The sequence below is a fragment of the Taudactylus pleione genome, unplaced genomic scaffold (assembly GCF_031769625.1).
Source record: "Taudactylus pleione unplaced genomic scaffold, aTauple2 ptg000154l, whole genome shotgun sequence".
Taxonomy (NCBI): Eukaryota; Metazoa; Chordata; class Amphibia; order Anura; family Myobatrachidae; genus Taudactylus; species Taudactylus pleione.
This window is the reverse complement of record NW_028284556.1, coordinates 2,534,663-2,557,316: the sequence shown is the minus strand read 5'-3', so window position 1 is coordinate 2,557,316 and position 22,654 is coordinate 2,534,663.

The window sequence follows — 22,654 nt, the reverse complement described above, 5'->3', positions numbered from 1 at the left end:
CTTTATTTCCCAGTGTCCACAGACTATGCCCTTTAACCTTCCCATACGCTTTATTCCCAAGTGTCCACAGACTGTGCCCTCTAACCTCCCATATGCTTTATTCCCCAGTGTCAACAGACTGTGCCCTCTAACCTTCCCATACACTTTATTCCCCAGTCTCCACACACTGTGCCCTCTAACCTCCCCTATGCTTTATTCTCCAGTGTCCACAGACTATGCCCTCTAATCCCTTCTATACTTTATTCCCCAGTGTCCACAGACTGTGCCTTCTAACCTCCCTTATGCTTTATTTCCCAGTGTCCACAGACTATGCCCTCTAACCTTCCCATACGCTTTATTCCCAAGTGTCCACAGACTGTGCCCTCTAACCTCCCCTATGCTTTATTCCCCAGTGTCCACAGACTATGCCCTCTAACCCCTTCTATACTTTATTCCCCAGTGTCCACAGACTGTGCCTTCTAACCTCCCCTATGCTTTATTCCCCAGTGTCCACAGACTATGCCCTTTACCCCTTCTATACTATATTCCACAGTATCCACAGACTGTGCCCTCTAACCCCTTCTATACTTTTTCCCCAGTGTCCACAGATTATGCCCTCTGACCCCTTATATGCTTTATTCCCCAGTGTCTACAGACTGTACCTTCTAACCTCCCCTATGCTTTATTCCCCAGTGCCCACAAACTATGGGCCTGATTCAGAGCCAGACGCTATTTGCGCTCGCTCGTTCAGAAAAGGGGGCTGGCTATTTAAATGAACCGTTCGCTCTTTGCGGTCTGTTCACGCCTCTATGTCTGAACGAGCGAACAAAACAGGCGAACGTAATTTTGAAAAAAACGCCCCCCTGGCCGCTCGCATCATACGTCATGTCCGCTATTTATTAGATTAATCGAGTACATCGAAAGGCGTCTGAACTGCTCGCTATTCTTGTGGTTGGTTTTTCCTACCACAATCATGCGAGCAGTTCTGACTATAAAACAACCAAGTGACGTGGTCAATGACGCTGCTTTGACCTTTAAGCACGCCTGCGTTCGGATCTCCACTCCCCGTTTTCAAGCACCTTCCCCTGTTACCACCCACATACGCCTCATTCTGTCACTCAAAATAGCAGGCATTCGCTATTTAGCGAGCACACGATTTTCGGGCACACTGACTAGTTCGCGCATGCGTATTAAAATCCGTACGCATGCGCAGTTCTGCGAACATCGAGCGGCCACTTACGAGCGGCTCTGAATCAGGCCCTATGCCCTCTAACCCCTTCTATACTTTATTCCCCAGTGTCCACAGACTGTGCACTAAAACCTCTCCTATGCTTTATTCCCAGTGTCAACAGACTGTGCCCTCTAACCTCCCCTATGCTTGATTCCCCAGTGTCCACAGACTATGCCCTCTAACTCTTTCTAAGCTTTTTTCCTCAGTATCTACAGACTGTGCCCTCTAACCTCCCCTATGCTTTATTCTAGGGGTGAGAGGGTTCGGATTTCTGAAATCCGAACCCCCCCGAGCCCCCACGATCCGAGGCCGATCCGAGTCAGGCTCGACTTTTCCCGCCTGACTCGGATCTGAAATCGAGGCAAAACGTCATCATCCCGCCTTCCGGGTCTTGTGGGTTTTGGATCCTATATAAGGTACCCGCGTCGGCGCCATTTTCTCAATCGGCTGTGGACAGTGAAGAGGGAGGGTGGGAGTTAGGGCTGGCTGGGCTGTGTAGTGTAGTGTAGTGTAGTGCAGTGTAGTGTTGTGCTGTGCTGTGCTGTGCTGCGCTGTCCTGCTGTTGTCCATAGGGGCTGTGTCCACTACTTCAAAGTCCATAGGGGCTGGCTGGACTGTGTTGTGCAGTCAATTGTCCATAGGGGCTGTGTCCACTCCAAAGTCCTGTGCAGTGTCCCAGTCCTAAAGGGGTGCTGTAGTGTTGTCCAGGGGGTGCTCTGTCCATCAGGGGTGCTCCCCCCAAGTGCAAAAAAAAAAAAAATTTTGTGTTTGTGAATTGTGTGCGCAGTAGCCGCACGTGCATCAACAAAGTAGTGCCAAGCGTGCGCCTGTGTCCCATAAGTAAAAGGCCGGCTGGCTTGTCCATTAAAGGGTGCTGCAACCCCCAAAGGGCACTCCAAACAAAATAAAAAAATATATTTTTTTGTGTTTGTGAATTGTGTGCGCAGTTGCCCCACGTGCATCAACAAAGTAGTGCTAAGGGTGCGCCTGTGTCCCATAAATAAAGGGCCGGCTGGATTGACCGCTAAAGGGTGCTGTAACCCCCAAAGGACACTCCAAACAAAATAAAAAAATATATTTTTTTGTGTTTGTGAATTGTGTGCACAGTTGCCGCACGTGCATCAACAAAGTAGTGCCAAGCGTGTGCCTGTGTCCCATAAATAAAGGGCCAGCTGGATTGATCGCTAAAGGGTGCTGTAACCCCCAAAGGGCACTCCAAACAAAATAAAAAAATATATTTTTTTGTGTTTGTGAATTGTGTGCACAGTTGCCGCACGTGCATCAACAAAGTAGTGCCAAGCATGCGCCTGTGTCCCATAAATAAAGGGCTGGCTGGATTGACCGCTAAAGGGTGCTGTAACCCCCAAAGGGCACTCCAAACAAAATAAAAAAATATATTTTTTTGTGTTTGTGAATTGTGTGCGCAGTAGCCGCACGTGCATCAACAAAGTAGTGCCAAGCATGCGCCTGTGTCCCATAAATAAAGGGCCAGCTGGATTGACTGCTAAAGGGTGCTGTAACCCCCAAAGGGCACTCCAAACAAAATAAAAAAATATTTTCTGTGTTTGTGAATTGTGTGCACAGTAGCCGCACGTGCATCAACAAAGTAGTGCCAAGCGTGCGCCTGTGTCCCATAAATAAAGGGCCGGCTGGATTGACCACTAAAGGGTGCTGTAAACCCCAAAGGGCACTCCAAACAAAATAAAAATATTTTTTTTTTTGTGTTTGTGAATTGTGTGCACAGTAGCCGCACGTGCATCAACAAAGTAGTGCCAAGCGTGCGCCTGTGTCCCATAAATAAAGGGCCGGCTGGATTGACCGCTAAAGGGTGCTGTAACCCCCAAAGGGCACTCCAAACAAAATAAAAAAATATATTTTTTTGTGTTTGTGAATTGTGTGGGCTCTAGCCGCACGTGCATCAACAAAGGAGCAGTGCCAAGCGTGCGCCAGTGTCCCATAAGTAAAGGGCCGGCTGGCTCATTTCTTAAAGGGTGGTGTAACCCACAAAGTGCACTAGTCTCCAACAAAAATAAAAAAATATTTTCTGTGTTTGTGTGCGCCTTAGCCGCACGTATATATCAATATAACATAAATGGAGGACCAAACTTTCTCCGATAAAAATAAAATAGAGACAGATCAAGAACCACTTCCTCCTAGTGCTGAAGCTGTTGCTACTAGTCATGACATAGACGATAACATGCCATCAAGGTCGTCTGCCAAGGCCGATGCCCAATGTCATAGTAGAGGGCACATACAATCCCAAATGACAAAGTTCAGGAAAATGACCTTGAAAAAAACATTTAAATCATCTGAAGAGAAACGTAAACTTTCCAATATGCCATTTACGACACGGAGTGGCAAGGAATGGCTAAGGTATGTTCATGACTAGTGGTTCAGCTTCACATGACGATGGAAGCCCTCCTCCCACTAAAAAAATCAAACGATTTAAGCTGGCAAAAGCACAGCGAAGAACTGTACGTTCTAAGAAGATATCACAAATCCCCAAGGAGAGTCCAAGTGTGGTGGTGGTTGCGATGCCTGACCTTCCCAGCACTGGACAGGAAGAGGTGGCTCTTTCCACCATTTGCACGCCCCCTGTAAGTGCTGAAAGGAGCACCCACAGTCCACTTGCTGATATGCAAATTGAAGATGTCACTGTTGAAGTACAACAGGATGAGGATACTGGTGTAGCTGGCGTTGAGGAGGAAGTTGGCGAGGAGGATTCTGATGGTGATGTGGTTTGTTTAAATCGGGCTCCGGGGGAGACAGTTGTTGTCCGTGGGATGAAAAAGCCCATCACGGTCATGCCTGGGCAGAAGACCAAACATTCCACCTCTTTGGTCTGGCAATATTTCTATCCAAATCCGGACAACTGTCTTGCCATATTTACCATATGTAAAGGTGAAATAAGTAGGGGTAGGGACGTTAACCACCTAGGAACATCCTCCCTTATACGGCACCTGCAGCGCGTTCATAAAAAGTTACTGTCAAGTTCAGAAACTTTGGCTAAGACCGTAAGCAGTCCAGGGACACCTAAATCCCGTTGTCCTGTTGCATCCAAGCGCCTGCAAACCACACCATCAACTCCCTCCTCGTCAATTTCCTCCTTAGTCAGGATCGGAAGTAGTCCTGCAGGCCATGTCACTGGCATGACTGACTCTCCTATCCTGGATTCCTCCGGAGGATCCTGCATTGCTACGCCTCCTGCTGCCGCTGCTGCTGTTGCTGCTGCTGGGAGTCGTTCATCATCCCAGAGAGGAAGTAGGAACACCACTACTTTTACTAAACAATTGACCCTCCAACAGTCCTTAGCGAGGAGGATGAAGTACGACAGCAGTCATCCTGAAGCAAAATGTATAACTGAGGCCTTGACTGCTATGTTGGTGTTAGACGTGTGTCCGGTATCTGCCATTAGTGCAGTGGGATTTAGACAATTGATGGAGGTAGTGTGTCCCCGGTTCCAAATCCCGTCTAGATTCCACTTCACTAGGCAGGCGATACCGAGACTGTACAGAAACGTCAGAAAAAGTGTCCTCAGTGTCCTGAAAAATGCCGTTGTACCCAATGTCCACTTAACCACGGACATGTGGACAAGTGGAACAGGGCAGACTAAGGACTATATGACTGTGACAGCCCACTGGGTAGATGTATCACCTTACGCAGCAACAGCAGCAGCGTCACCAGTAGCAGCATCTCAGAAACACCAGCTCGTTCCAAGGCAGGCTACGCTGTGTATCAACGGTTTCAGTAAGAGGCACACTGCCGACAACCTCTTAGAGAAACTGAGGGAAATCATCGCCCAGTGGCTTACCCCACTTAGACTCTCCTGGGGATTTGTGATATCTGACAATGCCACCAATATTGTGCGGGCATTACATCTGGGCAAATTCCAGCACATCCCATGTTTTGCTGACACAATAAACTTGGTGGTGCAGAATTTTCTGAAAAGCGACAGGGGCTTTTGGGTGGCCCGAAAAAGAGATGCTTTGGGTGGGCCGAAAAATTTCAGGCCACTTTCGCCATTCTGCGACTGCGTGCCGAAGCCTGCAGTGCCAGCAAACACTCTTGAACCTGCTCCGCCATCACCTGAAGCAAGAGGTTGTGACGCAGTGGAACTCAACCCTCTATATGCTTCAGAGGATGGAGGAGCAGCAAAAGGCCATTCAAGCCTATATATCCAACTATGACATAGGCAAAGGAGGGGTATGCACCTGACTCAAGCGCAGTGGAGAATGATTTCCGTGTTGTGCAAGGTTCTCCAGCCCTTCGAACTTGCCACACGTGAAGTCAGTTCAGACACTGCCAGCTTGAGCCAGGTCATTCCCCTAATCAGGCTTTTGCAGAAGCAGCTGGAGAAAGTGAAGGAGGAGCTAAGACGGAGCGATTCCGCTCGGCATGTGGGACTTGTGGATGAAGCCCTTCATTCGCTTTGCCAGGATTCCAGGGTGGTCAATCTGTTGTAATCAGACCACTACATTTTGGCCACCGTGCACGATACTAGGTTTAAAGCCTATGTGGTGTCTCTCTTTCCGGCCGACACAAGCCTGCAGAGGTGCAAAGACCTTCTGGTGAAAACACTGTTAGCTGAAGCGGAACGTGACACGTCAACAGCTCCTTCTTCATTTTCTCCCGCAACTGGAGCTGCCAGGAAAAAACTTAGGTATCCTAAGCAACCTGCTGCCGGTGATGCAGGGCAGGCAGGACCAAGTTTGGACATCTGGTCTGGACTGAAGGACCTGGCAACAATTTCTGACATGTCTACTGTCACTGCATATGATACTGTCACCATTGACAGAATGGTGGAGGATTACATCGGTGACAGCATCCAAGTAGGCATGTCAAACAGTCCATACCTGTACTGGCAGGAAAAAGAGGCAATTTGGAGGCCCCTGTACAAACTGGCTCTATTTTACCTGAGTTGCCCCCCCTCCAGTGTGTACTCCGAAAGAGTGTTTAGTGCAGCCGGGAACCTTGTCAGCGAAAGGCGTAGGAGGTTGCTTCCACAAAATGTGGAGAAGATGATGTTCATAAAAGTGAATTATCAACTCTCCCAGGGAGACCAGCCTCCAGAACGTACAGAGAGACCTGTGGTGGTGGATTCCAGCGGGGACGAGTTAATACTCTGTGAGGATGAGGATGTACACAACACTGAAGAGGGTGAGGTATCGGTGGATGAGGAGGATGAGGACAACATCTTGCCTCCGTAGAGCCAGTTTGTGCAGGGACAGATTAATTGCCAGCTTGTTTTGTGGGGGCCCAAACGAACCAATCATTTCAGCCACAGTCGTGTGCTCTCTAACCTCCCCTATGCTTTATTCCCAGTGTCCACAGACTATGCCCTCTAACCTCCCCTATGCTTTAATCCCCAGTGTCCACAGACTATGCTCTCTAACCTCCCAAAACCTTTATTCCCCAGTGTCCACAGATTGTGCTCTCTAACCTCCCCTATGCTTTATTCCCCAGTGTCCACAGACTATGCCCTCTACACCCTTCTATACTTTTTTCCCCAGTTTCCACAGACTGTGCTCTCTAACCTCCCCAAAGCTTTATTCCCCAGTGTCCACATACTATGCCCTCTAATCCCTTCTATAGTTTTTTCCCCAGTGTCCACAGACTGAGCCTACTGACCCTTTATATGCTTTATTCCCCAGTGTCTACAGACTGTACATTCTAACCTCCCCTATGCTTTATTCCCCAGTGTCCACAGACTATGCCCTCTAACCCCTTCAATGCTTTATACCCTACTGTCCAAAGACTGTGCCCTCTAACTTCCCCTATGCTTTATTCCCCAGTGTCCACAGACTCTGCCCTCTAACCTACCCTATGGTTTATTCCCCAGTGTCCACAGACTGTGCTCTGTAACGTACACTGGGGCAGATGTATGAAGCTCTGGGAAGTGATAAAGTGCAGAGGGATAAACGACCAACCAATCAGCTCCCAACTGTCATTTTTCAAACACAGCCTGTAACATAACAGTTAGGAGCTGATTGGTAGGTCATTTATCACTTTCCACTTTATCACTTTCCAGAGCTTCATACATCTGCCCCACTATGCTTTATTCCCCAGTGTCCACAGACTGTGCCTCAAACCTCCCCTATGCTTTATTCCCCAGTGTCCACACACTGTGCCCTCTAACTTTCCCATACGTTTTATTCTCCAGTGTCCACAGACTGTGCCCTCTAATCTCCCCTATGCTTTATTCCCCAGTGTCCACAGACTATGCCCTCTAACCCCTTCTATACTTTATTACCCAGTGACCACAGACTGTGCCTTCTAACTTCCCCTATGATTTATTCCCCAATGTCCACAGATTCTGCCCTCTAACCTACCCTATGGTTTATTCCCCAGTGTCCACAGACTGTGCTTTCTAACCTACCCTATGCTTTATTCCCTAGTGTCCACAGACTGTGCCCTCTATCCTCCCCTATGCTTTATTTCCCAGTGTCAACAGACTATGCCCTCTAATCCCTTCAATGCTTTATACCCTACTGTCCACAGACTGTGCACTCTAACCTTCCCTATGCATTATTCCCCAGTGTACACAGACTCTGCCCTCTAACCTATCCTATGGTTTATTCCCCAGTGTCCACAGACTGTGCTCTCTAACCTACCCTCTGATTTATTCCCCAGTGTCCACAGACTGTGCCCTCTAACCTCCCCTATGCTTTATTCCCCAGTGTCCACCGTCTGTGCTCTCTAACCTCCCCTATGCTTTATTCCCCAGTGTCCACAGACTGTGCTCCCTAACCTTCCCTATGCTTTATTCCCCAGTGTCCACAGACTATTCCCTCTATCCCCTTCTATACTTTATTCCCCAGTGTCGACAGACTGTGCACTAAAACCTCTCCTATGCTTTATTCCCCAGTGTCCACAGTCCGTGCTCTCTATCCTCCCTTATGATTTATTCCCCAGTGTCCACAGACTATTCCTTCTATCACCTTCTATACTTTATTCCCCAGTGTCCACAGACTGTGCTCTCTATCCTCCCCTATGCTTTATTCCCCAGTATCCACAGACTGTGCCCTCTAATTCCTTTTATGCTTTATTCCCCAGTATCTACAGACTGTGCCTTCTATCCTCCCCTATGCTTTATTCACCAGTGTCCACAGACTATGCCCTCTAACTCCTTTTATGCTTTATTCCCCAGTATCTACAGACTGTGCCATCTAACCTCGCCTATGCTTTTTTCCCCAGTGTCCACAGACTGTACCGTCTAACCCCTTCTATGCTTTATTCCCCAGTGTCCACAGACTGTGCCCTCTAACCTCCCCTATGCTTTATTCCCCCTTGTGTCCACAGACTATGCCCTCTAACCCCTTCAATACTTTATTACCCAGTGTCCACAGACTGTACCTTCTAACCTCCCCTATGCTTTATTCCCCAATGTAAACATACTATTCCCTCTAACCCCTTCTATAGTTTTTACCCCAGTGTCCACAGACTATGCCCTCTTACCCCTTCAATGCTTTATACCCTACTGTCCACAGACTGTGCCCTCTAAACTTCCCTATGCTTTATTCCCCAGTGTCCACAGACTCTGCCCTCTAACCTACCCTATGGTTTATTCCGCAGTGTCCACAGATTGTGCTCTCTAACCTTCAGTAAGCTTTATTCCCCAGTGTCCACTGACTGTGCCCTCAAACCTCCCCTATGCTTTATTCCCCAGCGTCCACCATCTGTGCTCTCTAACCTCCCCTAAGCTTTATTGCCGTGTCCACAGAGTTTGCCCTCTAACCTCCCCTATGCTTTGTTCCCCAGTGTCCACAGACAATGCCCTCTAACCCCTTCTATACTTTATTACCCAGTGTCCACAGACTGTGTCTTCTAACCTCCCCAATGCTTTATTCCCCATTGTACACATACTATGCCCTCTAACCCCTTCTATAGTTTTTTCCCCAGTGTCCATAGATTATGCCCTCTGACCCTTTATATGCTTTATACCCTAATGTCCACAGACTGTACCCTCGACCCTCCCCTATGCTTTATTCCCCAGTGTCCACAGACTATGCCCTATAACTCCTTCTATGCTTTATTCCCTAGTATCTACAGACTGTGCCTTCTAACGTCCCCTATGCTTTTTTCCCCAGTGTCCACAGACTGTACCGTCTTACCCCTTCTATGCTTTTTTCCCCAGTGTCCACAGACTGTGCCCTCTAACCTCCCCTATGCTTCATTCCCCAGTGTCCACAGACTATGCCCTCTAACCCCTTCTATAGTTTATTACCAAGTGTCCGCAGACTGTGCCTTCTAACCTCCCCTATGCTTTATTCCCCAATGTACACATACTATTCCCTCTAACCCCTTCTATAGTTTTTACCCCAGTGTCCACAGACTCTGCCCTCTAACCTACCCTATGGTTTACTCCCCTGTGTCCACAGACTATGCCCGCTAACCTCCCCTATGCTTTGTTCCCCAGTGTCCACAATCTGTGCACTCTAACCTCCCCTATGCTTTATTCCGCAGTGTCCACAGACTGTGCTCTCTTACCTCCCTTGTGCTTTATTCCCCAATATCCACAGACTGTGCCCTCTAACCTCCCCTATGCTTTATTCCCCAGTGTCCACAGTCTGTGCACTAAAAAATCTCCTATGCTTTATTCCCAGTGTCAACAGACTGTGCCCTCTAACCTCCCCTATGCTTTATTCCCCAGTGTCCACAGGCTATGCCCTCTAACCTCCCCTATGCTTTATTCCCCAGTGTCCACAGACTATGCCATCTGACCCTTTATATGCTTTATTCCCCAATATCTACAGACTGTACATTCTAACCTCCCCTATGCTTTAATCACCAGTGTCCACAGACTATGCCCTCTAACCCCTTCAATGCATTATACCCTACTGTCCACAGACTGTGCCCTCTAACCTCCCCTATGCTTTATTCCCCAGAGTCCACAAACTCTGCCCTCTAACCTACCCTATGGTTTATTCACCAGTGTCCACAGACTGTGCTCTCTAACCTACCCTATGCTTTATTCCCCAGTTACCACAGACTTTGCCCTCTAACCTCCCCTATGTTTTATTTCCCAGTGTCCACAGACTGTGCACTAAAAACTCTCCTATGCTTTATTCCCAGTGTCAACAAAGTGTGCCCTCTAACCTCTCCTATGCTTTTTTTCCCATTGTCCACAGACTATGCCCTCTAACCTTCCCTATGCTTTATTCCCCATTGTATACATACTATGCCATCTAACCCCTTCTATACTTTATTACCAGTGTCCACAGACTGTGTCTTCTAACCTCCCCTATGCTTTTTTCCCCATTGTATACATACTATGCCCTCTAACCCCTTCTATACTTTTTTCCCCAGTGTCCATAGATTATGCCCTTTATATGCTTTATACCCTAATGTCCACAGACTTTACCCTCTACCCTCCCCTTTGCTTTATTCCCCAGTGTCCACAGACTATGCCCTATGACCTACCCTATGGTTTATTCCCCAGTGTCCACAGACTGTACTCTCTATCCTCCCCTATGCTTTATTCCCCTGTGTCCACAGACTGTGCCCACTAACCTCCCCTATGCTTTATTCCCCAGTGTCCACAGTCTGTGCTCTCTAATCTCCCCTATGCTTTCTTCCCCAGTGTCCACAAACTATGCCCTCTAACCCCTTCTATACTTTATTCCCCAGTGTCCACAAACTGTGCACTAAAACCTCTCCTATGCTTTATTCCCAGTGTCAGCAGACTATGCCCTCTAACTCCTTTTATGCTTTATTCCCCAGTATCTACAGACTGTGCCTTTTATCCTCCCCTATGCTTTATTCACCAGTGTCCACAGACTATGCCCTCTAACTCCTTTTATGCTTTATTCCCCAGTATCTACAGTCTGTGCCTTCTAACCTCGCCTATGCTTTTTTCCCCAGTGTCCACAGACTGTACCGTCTAACCCTTTCAATGCTTTATTCCCCAGTGTCCACAGACACTGGGGAATAAACCTCTAACCTCCCCTATGCTTTATTCCCCAGAGTCCACAGACTCTGCCCTCTAACCTACCCTATGGTTTATTCCCCAGTGTCCACAGACTGTGCTCTCTAACCTACCCTATGCTTTATTCCCCAGTTTCAACAGACTTTGCCCTCTAACCTCCCCTATGATTTATTTCCCAGTGTCCACAGACTATGCCCTCTAACCTTCCCTATATACATACTATGCCATCTAACCCCGTCTATACTTTATTACCCAGTGTCCACAGACTGTGTCTTCTAACCTCCCCTATGCTTTATTCCCCATTGTATACATACGATGCCCTCTAACCCCTTCTATACTTTTTTCCCCAGTGTCCATAGATTATGCCCTCTGACCCTTTATATGGTTTATACCCTAATGTCCACAGACTGTACCCTCTACCCTCCCCTATGCTTTATTCCCCAGTGTCCACAGACTGTGCTCTCTATCCTCCCCTATGCTTTATTCTCCAGTGTCCACAGACTGTGCCCACTAACCTCCCCTATGCTTTATTCCACAGTGGCCACAGTCTGTGCTCTTTAATCACCCCTATGCTTTCTTCCCCAGTGTCCACAGACTATGCCCTACTAACCCCTTCTATACTTTAGTCCCCAGTGTCCACAAACTGTGCACTAAAACCTCTCCTATGCTTTATTCCCAGTGTCAGCAGACTATGCCCTCTACCTCCTTTTATGCTATATTCCCCAGTATCTACAGACTGTGCCTTCGATCCTCCCCTATGCTTTATTCACCAGTGTCCACAGACTATGCCCTCTAACCCCTTCTATACTTTATTCCCCAGTGTCCACAGACTGTGCTCTCTAAACTCCACTATGCTTTAATCCCCAGTGTCCGCAGACTGTGCCCACTAACCTCCCCTATGCTTTATACCCCAGTGTCCACAGTCTGTGCTCGCTAATCTCACCTATGCTTTATTCCCCGGTGTCCACAGACTATGCCCTCTAACCCTTCTATACTTTATTACTCAGAGTCCACAGACTGTACATGAAAACCTCTCCTATGCTTTATTCCCAGTGTCAATAGACTGTGCCTTCTAACCTCCCCTATGCTTTATTGCCCAGTGTCCACTGACTATGCCCTCTAACCTCCCCTATGCTTTATTCCCCAGTGTCCACAGACTATGCCCTCTAACTCCTTCTATGCTTTATTCCCCAGTATCTACAGACTGTGCCTTCTAACCTCCCCTATGCTTTATTCCCCATTGTACATATATTATGCCCTCTAACCCCTTCTATAGTTTTTTCCCCAGTGTCCACAGACTATGCCCTCTGACCATTAATATGTTTTATACCCTACTGTCCACAGACTGTGCCCTCTACCCTCCCCTATTCTTTATTCCCCAGTGTCCACAGACTATGCCCTCTAAACTCCCCTATGGTTTATTCCCCAGTGTCCACAGACTATGCCTTCTAACCTCCCCTATGCTTTGTTCCCCAGTGTCCACAATCTGTGCTCTCTAACCTCCCCTATGCTTTATTCCCCAGTGTCCACAGACTGTGCTCTCTTACCTCCCCTATGCTTTATTCCCCAATATCCACAGACTATGCCCTCTAACCTCCCCTATGCTTTATTCCCCAGTGTCCACAGTCTATTCTCTCTAACCTCCCTTTGGAATTATTCCCCAGTGTCCACAGAACTATGCCCTCTGACCCTTTCTATACTTTATTTCCCAGTGTCCACAGACTGTGCTCTCTAACCTCCCCTATGCTTTATTCCCCAGTGTCCACAGACTGTGCCCACTAACCTCCCCTATGTTTTATTCCCCACTGTCCACAGTCTGTGCTCGCTAATCTCCCCTATGCTTTATTCCCCAGTGTCCACAGACTATGCCCTCTAACCTCTTCTATATTTTATTCCTCAGTGTCCACAGACTGTGCACTAAAAACTCTCCTATGCTTTATTCCCAGTGTCAGCAAAGTGTGCCCTCGAACCTCCCCTATGCTTTTTTCCCCAGTGTCCACAGACTATGCCCTCTAACCTTCCCTATGCTTTATTCCCCATTGTATACATACTATGCCATCTAACCCCTTCTATACTTTATTACCCAGTGTCCACAGACTGTGTCTTCTAACCTCCCCTATGCATTATTCCCCATTGTATACATACTATGCCCTCTAACCCCTTCTATACTTTTTTCCCCAGTGTCCATAGATTATGCCCTCTGACCCTTTATATGGTTTATACCCTAATGTCCACAGACTGTACCCTCTACCCTCCCCTATGCTTTATTCCCCAGTGTCCACAGACTATGCCCTATAACCTACCCTATGGTTTATTCCCCAGTGTCCACAGACTGTGCTCTCTATCCTCCCCTATGCTTTATTCTCCAGTGTCCACATACTGTGCCCACTAACCTCCCCTATGCTTTATTCCACAGTGTCCACAGTCTGTGCTCTCTAATCTCCCCTATGCTTTCTTCCCCAGTGTCCACAGACTATGCCCTACTAACCCCTTCTATACTTTAGTCCCCAGTGTCCACAAACTGTGCTCTAAAACCTCTCCTATGCTTTATTCCCAGTGTCAGCAGACTATGCCCTCTACCTCCTTTTATGATATATTCCCCAGTATCTACAGACTGTGCCTTCGATCCTCCCCTATGCTTTATTCACCAGTGTCCACAGACTATGCCCTCTAACCCCTTCTATACTTTATTCCCCTGTGTCCACAGACTGTGCTCTCTAAACTCCACTATGCTTTATTCCCCAGTGTCCGCAGACTGTGCCCACTAACCTCCCCTATGCTTTATACCCCAGTGTCCACAGTCTGTGCTCGCTAATCTCACCTATGCTTTATTCCCCGGTGTCCACAGACTATGCCCTCTAACCCTTCTATACTTTATTCCTCAGTGTCCACAGACTGTACATGAAAACCTCTCCTATGCTTTATTCCCAGTGTCAATAGACTGTGCCTTCTAACCTCCCCTATGCTTTATTGCCCAGTGTCCACTGACTATGCCCTCTAACCTCCCCTATGCTTTATTCCCCAGTGTCCACAGACTATGCCCTCTAACTCCTTCTATGCTTTATTCCCCAGTATCTCCAGACTGTGCCTTCTAACCTCCCCTATGCTTTATTCCGCATTGTACATATATTATGCCCTCTAACCCCTTCTATAGTTTTTTCCCCAGTGTCCACAGACTATGCCCTCTGACCATTAATATGTTTTATACCCTACTGTCCACAGACTGTGCCCTCTACCCTCCCCTATGCTTTATTCCCCAGTGTCCACAGACTATGCCCTTTAAACTCCCCTATGGTTTATTCCCCAGTGTCCACAGACTATGCCCTCTAACCTCCCCTATGCTTTGTTCCCCAGTGTCCACAATCTGTGCTCTCTAACCTCCCCTATGCTTTATTCCCCAGTGTCCACAGACTGTGCTCTCTTACCTCCCCTATGCTTTATTCCCCAATATCCACAGACTATGCCCTCTAACCTCCCCTATGCTTTATTCCCCAGTGTCCACAGTCTATTCTCTCTAACCTCCCTTAGGATTTATTCCCCAGTGTCCACAGAACTATGCCCTCTGACCCTTTCTATACTTTATTCCCCAGTGTCCACAGACTGTGCTCTCTAACCTCCCCTATGCTTTATTCCCCAGTGTCCACAGACTGTGCCCACTAACCTCCCCTATGTTTTATTCCCCACTGTCCACAGTCTGTGCTCGCTAATCTCCCCTATGCTTTATTCCCCAGTGTCCACAGACTATGCCCTCTAACCTCTTCTATATTTTATTCCTCAGTGTGCACAGACTGTGCACTAAAACCTCTCCTACACTTTAATCCCAGTGTCAATAGACTGTGCCATCTAACCTCCCCTATGCTTTATTCCGCAGTGTCCACAGATTATGCCTTCTAACCCCTTCTATACTTTATTCCCCAGTGTCTACAGACTGTGCCTTCTAACCTCCCATATGCTCTATTCCCAAGACTTTGCCCTCTAACCTCCCCTATGCTTTATTCCCCAGTGTCCACAGACTGTGCTCCCTAACCTTCCCTATGCTTTATTCCCCAGTGTCCACAGACTATTCCCTCTATCCCCTTCTATACTTTATTCCCCAGTGTCGACAGACTGTGCACTAAAACCTCTCCTATGCTTTTTTCCCCAGTGTCCACAGTCTGTGCTCTCTGTCCTCCCTTATAATTTATTCCCCTGTATCCACAGACTATTCCCTCTATCCGCTTCTATACTTTATTCCCCAGTGTCTACAGACTGTGCTCTCTGTCCACCCTTATGCTTTATTCCCCAGTGTCCACAGACTGTGCTCTCTATCCTCCCCTATGCTTTATTCCCCAGTGTCCACAGACTGTGCCCACTAACCTCTCCTATGCTTTATTCCCCAGTGCCCACAGTCTGTGCTCTCTAATCTCCCCTATGCTTTCTTCCCCAGTGTCCACAGACTATGCCCTCTAACCCCTTCTATACTTTATTCCCCAGTGTCCACAGACTGTGCACTAAAACCTCTCCTATGCTTTTTTCCCCAGTGTCCACAGACTATACTGTCTTACCCCTTCTATGCTTTTTACCCCAGTGTCCACAGACTATGCCCTCTAACCCCTTCTATAGTTTATTACCAAGTTGTCACAGACTGTGCTTTCTAACCTCCCCTATGCTTTATTCCCCATTGTACGCACACTATGCCTCTAACCCCTTCTACAATTTTTTCCCCAGTGTCCATAGACTATTCCCTCTGACCCTTTATATGCTTTATACCCTACTGTCCACAGAATTTGCCCTCTACCCTCCCCTATGCTTTTTTCCCCAGTGTCCACAGACTATGCCCTATAACCTACCCTGTATTCCCCAGTGTCCACAGACTGTGCCCTCTAACTTCCCCTATGCTTTATTCACCAGTGTCCACAGACTATGCCCTCTCACCCCTTCTATACTTTATTACCCAGTGTCCACAGACTGTGCCTTCTATCCTCCCCTATGCTTTATTCCCCATTATACACATACTATGCCCTCTAACCACTTCTATAGTTTGTTCCCCAGTGTCCATAGATTAAGCCCTCTGACCCTTTATATGCTTGATACCCTAATGTCCACAGACTGTACACTTTTTCCCTCCCCTATGCTTTATTCCCCAGTGTCCACAGACTATGCCCTATAACCTACCCTATGGTTTATTCCCCAGTGTCCACAGACTATGCCCTCTAACTCCTTCTATTCTTTATTCCCCAGTATCTACAGACTGTGCCTTCTAACGTCCCCTATGCTTTATTCCCCAGTGTCCACAGACTATGCCCTCTAACCCCTTCTATACTTTATTACCCAGTGTCCACAGACTGTGTCTTCTAACCTCCCCTATGCTTTATTCCCCATTGTACACATACTATGCCCTCTAACCCCTTCTATAGTTTGTTCCCCAGTGTCCATAGATTAAGCCCTCTGACCCTTTATATGCTTGATACCCTAATGTCCACAGACTGTACCCTTTACCCTCCCCTATGCTTTATTCCCCAGTGTCCACAGACTATGCCCTATAACCTACCCTATGGTTTATTCCCCAGTGTCCTCAGACTATGCCCTCTAACTCCTTCTATGCTTTATTCCCCAGTATCTACAGACTGTGCCTTCTAATGTCCCCTATGCTTTTTCCCCAGTGTCCACAGACTGTACCGTCTTACCCCTTCTATGCTTTTTTCCCCAGTATCCACAGACTGTAGCCTCTAACCTCCCCAAAGCTTTATTACCCTGTGTTCACAGACTATGCCCTCTAACCACTTTTATAGTTTGTTACCCAGTGTCCACAGACTGTGCCTTCTAACCTCCCCAATGCTTTATTCACCAATGTACACATACTATTCCGTCTAACCCCTTCTATAGTTTTTACCCCAGTGTCCACAGACTATGCCCTCTAACTCCTTCAATGCTTTATACCCTACTGTCCACAGACTGTGCCCTCTAACCTTCATTATGCTTTATTCCCCAGTGTCCACAGACTCTGCCCTCTAACCTACCCTATGGTTTACTCCCCAGTGTCCACAGACTATGCCCGCTAACCTTCCCTATGCTTTGTTCCCCAGTGTCCACATTCTGTGCTCTCTAACCTCCCCTATGCTTTATTCCGCAGTGTCTACAGACTGTGCTCTCTTACCTCCCTTGTGCTTTATTCCCCAATATCCGCAGACTGTGCCCTCTAACCTCCCCTGTGCTTTATTCCCCAGTCTCCACAATCTGTGCACAAAAAATCTCCTATGCTTTATTCCCAGTGTCAACAGACTGTGCCCTCTAACCTCCCCTATGCTTTATTCCCCAGTGTCCACAGACTATGCCCTCTAACCTCCCCTATGCTTTATACCCCAGTGTCCACAGACTATGCCATCTGACCCTTTATATGCTTTAATCACCAGTGTCTACAGACTGTACATTCTAACCTCCCCTATGCTTTAATCACCAGTGTCCACAGACTATGCCCTCTAACCCCTTCAATTCATTATACCCTACTGTCCACAGACTGTGCCCTCTAACCTCCCCTATGCTTTATTGCCCAGAGTCCACAGACTCTGCCCTCTAACCTACCCTATGGTTTATTCCCCAGTGTCCACAGACTGTGCTCTCTAACCTACCTTATGCTTTATTCCCCAGTTTCCACAGACTTTGCACTCTAACCTCCCTTATGTTTTTTTTCCCAGTGTCCACAGACTGTGCACTAAAAAATCTCCTATGCTTTATTCCCAGTGTCAACAAAGTTTGCCCTCTGACCTCCCCTATACTTTTTTCCCCAGTGTCCACAGACTATGCCCTCTAACCTTCCCTATGCTTTATTCCCCAGTGTCCACAGACTATGCCATCTAACCCCTTCTATACTTTATTAACCAGTGTCCACAGACTGTGTCTTCTAACCTCCCCTATGCTTTATTCCCCATTGTACACATACTATGCCCTCTAACCCCTTCTATACATTTTTCCCCAGTGTCCATAGATTATGCCCTCTGACCCTTTATATGCTTTATACCCTAATGTCCACAGACTGTACCCTCTACCCTCCCCTATGCTTTATTCCCCAGTGTCCACAGACTAGGCCCTATAACCTACCCTATGATTTATTCCCCAGTGTCCACAGACTGTGCTCTCTAACCTCCCCTATGCTTTATTCCCCAGTGTCCACAGTCTGTGCTCTCTAACCTCCCTTAGGATTTATTCCCCAGTGTCCACAGACTATGCCCTCTAACCTCCCCTATGCTTTATTCCCCAGTGTCCACAATCTGTGCTCTCTAACCTCCCCTATGCTTTATTCCCCAGTGTCCACAGATTGTGCTCTCTTACCTCCCCTATGCTTTGTTCCCCAATATCCACAGACTGTGCCCTCTAACCTCCCCTCTGCTTTATTCCCAAGTGTCCACAGTTTGAGCTCTCTAACCACCCTTATGATTTATTCCCCAGTGTCCACAGAACTATGCCCTCTAACCCCTGCTATACTTTATTCCCCAGTGTCACACAGACTGTGCCCACTAACCTCCCCTATGCTTTATTCCCCAGTGTCCTCAGTCTGTGCTCGCTAATCTCACCTATGCTTTATTCCCCAGTGTCCACAGACTATGCCCTCTAACACCTTCTATACTTTATTCCTCAGTGTCCGCAGCCTGTGCATGAAAACTTCTCCTATGCTTTATTCCCAGTGTCAATAGACTGTGCCTTCTAACCTCCCCTATGCTTTATTGCCCAGTGTCCACTGACTATGCCCTCTAACCTCCCCTATGCTTTATTCCCCAGTGTCCTCAGACTATGCCCTCTAACTCCTTCTATGCTTTATTCCCCAGTATCTCCAGACTGTGCCTTCTAACCTCCCCTATGCTTTTTCCCCAGTTTCCAGACTGTGCCCTCTAACCCCTTCTATGCTTTATTCCCCAGTGTCCACAGACTGTGCCCTCTAACCTCCCCTTTGCTTTATTCCCCAGTGTCCACAGACTATGCCCTCTAACCCCTTCTATACATTATTTCCCATTGTCCACAGACTGTGCCTTCTAACCTCCCCAATGCTTTATTCCCCATTGTACATATACTATGCCCTCTACCCCTTCTATAGTTTTTTCCCCAGTATCCACAGACTATGCCCTCTGACCCTTTGTATGCTTTATACCCTACTGTCCACAGACTGTGCCCTCTACCCTCCCCTATGCTTTATTCCCCAGTGTCCACAGACTATGCCCTCTAAACTCCCCTATGGTTTATTCCCCAGTGTCCACAGACTTTGCTCTATAACCTCCCCTATGCTTTATTCCCCCGGGTCCACAGACTGTGCCCACTAACCTCCCCTATGCTTTATTCCCCAGTGTCCACAGTCTGTGCTCTCTAACCTCCCTTAGGATTTATTCCCCAGTGTCCACAGAACTATGCCCTCTAACCCGTTCTATACTTTATTCCCCAGTGTCCACACTGTGGTCTCTAACCTCCCCTATGCTTTATTCCCCAGTGTCCACAGACTGTGCCCACTAACCTCCCCTATGTTTTATTCCCCACTGTCCACAGTCTGTGCTCGCTAATCTCCCCTATGCTTTATTCCCCAGTGTCCACAGACTATGCCCTCTAACCCCTTCTATACTTTATTCCTCAGTGTCCACAGACTGTGCACTAAAACCTCTCCTATGCTTTATTCCCACTGTCAATAGACTGTGCCCTCTAAGCTCCCCTATGCTTTATTCCCCAGTGTCCACAGACTATGCCTTCTAACCCCTTCTATACTTTATTCCCCAGTGTCTACAGACTGTGCCTTCTAACCTCCCATATGCTTTATTCCCCAGTGTCCACAGACTATGACCTCTAACCTCCCCTTTGCTTTATTCCACAGTGTCCACAGACTATGCCCTCTAACCCCTTCTATACTTTATTCCCCAGTATCCATAGACTATGCTCTCTACCCTCCCCTATGTTTTATTCCCAAATGTCCATAGGCTGTGCCTTCTAACTTCCCTTATGCATTATTCCCCAGTGTCCACATACTATACCCTCTAACCTCCCCTATGCTTTATTCCCCAATGTCCACAGACTGTGCCCTCTATCCACCCCTATGCTTTATTCCCCAGCGTCCGTAGACTGTCCTTTTTAACTTCCCCTATGCTTTATTCCCCAGTGTCCACAGGCTGTTCCCACTAACCTCTCCAGTGTCCACAGACTGTGCCCTCTAACCTTCCCTATGCTTTATTCCCCAGTGTCCACAGACTATGCTCTCTAACCTCCCTTATGCTTTATTCCCCATTGTCCAGACTATGCCCTCTAGCCTCCCCTATGCTTTATTTCCCAGTGTCCACAGACCATACCCTGTAACCTCCTCTATACTTTAATCCTCAGTGTCCACAGACTGTGCCCTCTTCTATGCTTTGTTCCCCAGTGTACACAGATTATGTCCTCTAACCTCCCCTACGCTTTATTCCCCAGTGTCCACAGACTATGCCCTCTAGCCCCTTCTATACTTTATTACCCAGTGACCACAGACTGTGCCTTCTAACCTCCCCTATGATTTATTCCCCAGTGTCCACAGATTCTGCCCTCTAACCTACCCTATGTTTTATTCCCCAGTGTCCTCAGACTGTGCTCTCTAACCTACCCTATGCTTTATTCCCTAGTGTCCGCAGACTGTGCCCTCTATCCTCCTCTATGCTTTATTCCCCAGTGTCCACAGACTATGCCCTCTAATCCCTTCAATGCTTTATACCCTACTGCCACAGACTGTGCCCTCTAACCTTTCCTATGCAGTATTCCCCAGTGCCCACAGACCGTGCCCTCTAACCTACCCTATGGTTTATTCCCCAGTTTCCACAGACTGTGCTCTCTAACCTACCCTATGCTTTATTCCCCAGTGTCCACAGACTGTGCCCTCTAACCTCCACTATGCTTTATTTCCCAGTGTCCACAGACTGTGCTCCCTAACCTTCCCTATGCTTTATTTCCCAGTGTCCACAGACTATTCCCTCTATCCCCTTCTATACTTTATTCCCCAGTGTCGACAGACTGTGCACTAAAACCTCTCCAATGCTTTATTCCCCAGTGTCCACAGTCTGTGCTGTCTGTCCTCCCTTATGATTTATTCCCCAGTGTCCACAGACTATTCCCTCTATCCGCTTCTATACTTTATTCCCCAGTGTCCACAGACTGTGCTCTCTGTCCTCCCCTATGCTTTATTCCCCAGTGTCCACAGACTGTGCTCTCTATCCTCCCCTATGCTTTATTCCCCAGTGTCCATAAACTGTGCCCACTAAGCTCTCCAATGCTTTATTCCCCATTGTCCACAGTCTGTGCTCTCTAATCTCCCCTATGCTTTCTTCCCCAGTGTCCACAGACTATGCCCTCAAACCCCTTCTATACTTTATTCCCCAGTGTCCACAGACTGTGCACTAAAACCTCTCCTATGCTTTATTCCCAGTGTCAGCAGACTGTGCCTTCTATCCTCCCCTATGTTTTATTCCACAGTGTCCACAGACTATGCCCTCTCACCTCCCCTATGCTTTATTCCCCAGTGTCCACAGACTATGCCCTCTAACTCCATCTATGCTTTATTCCCCTGTATCTAAAGACTGTGCCTTTTAACCTCCCCTATGCTTTTTTCCCCAGTGTCCACAGACTGTACCGTCTTACCCTTTCTATGCTTTTTTCCCTAGTGTCCACAGACTGTGCCCTCTAACCTCCCCTATGCTTTATTCCCCAGTGTCCAAAGACTATGCCCTCTAACCCCTTCTATAGTTTATTACCAAGTTGTCACAGACTGTGCCTTCTAACCTCCCCTATGCTTTATTCCCCATTGTACACACACTATGCCCTCTAACCCCTTCTACAGTTTTTTCCCCACTGTCCATAGACTATTCCCTCTGACCCTTTATATGCTTTATACCCTACTGTCCACAGAATGTGCCCTCTACCCTTCCTATGCCTTTTTCCCCAGTGTCCACAGACTATGCCCTCTAACCTCCCCTATCGTTTATTCCCCAGTGTCCACAGACTTTGCTCTCTAACCTATGCTTTATTCCCCAGTGTCCACAGACTGTGCCCACTAACCTCCCCTATGGTTTATTTCCCAGTGTCCACAGTCTGTGCTCTCTAACCTGCCTTAGGATTTATTCCCCAATGTCCACAGATCTATGCCCTCTAACCCCTTCTACACTTTATTCCCCAGTGTCCACAGACTATGCCCTCTAATGTCCCCTATGCATTATTCCCCAGTGTCCACAGTCTGTGCTCTCTGTCCTCCCTTATGATTTATTCCCCAGTGTCCACTGACAATTCCCTCTATCCACTTCTATACTTTATTCCCCAGTGTCCACAGACTGTGCTCTCTGTCCTCCCCTATGCTTTATTCCCCAGTGTCCACAGACTGTGCTCTCTATCCTCCCCTATGCTTTATTCCCCAATGTCCACAGACTGTGCCCACTAACCTCTCCTATGCTTTATTCCTCAGTGTCCACAGACTGTGCCCTCTTCTATGCTTTGTTCCCCAGTATACACAGATTATGCCCTATAACCTCCCCTATGCTTTATTCCCCAGA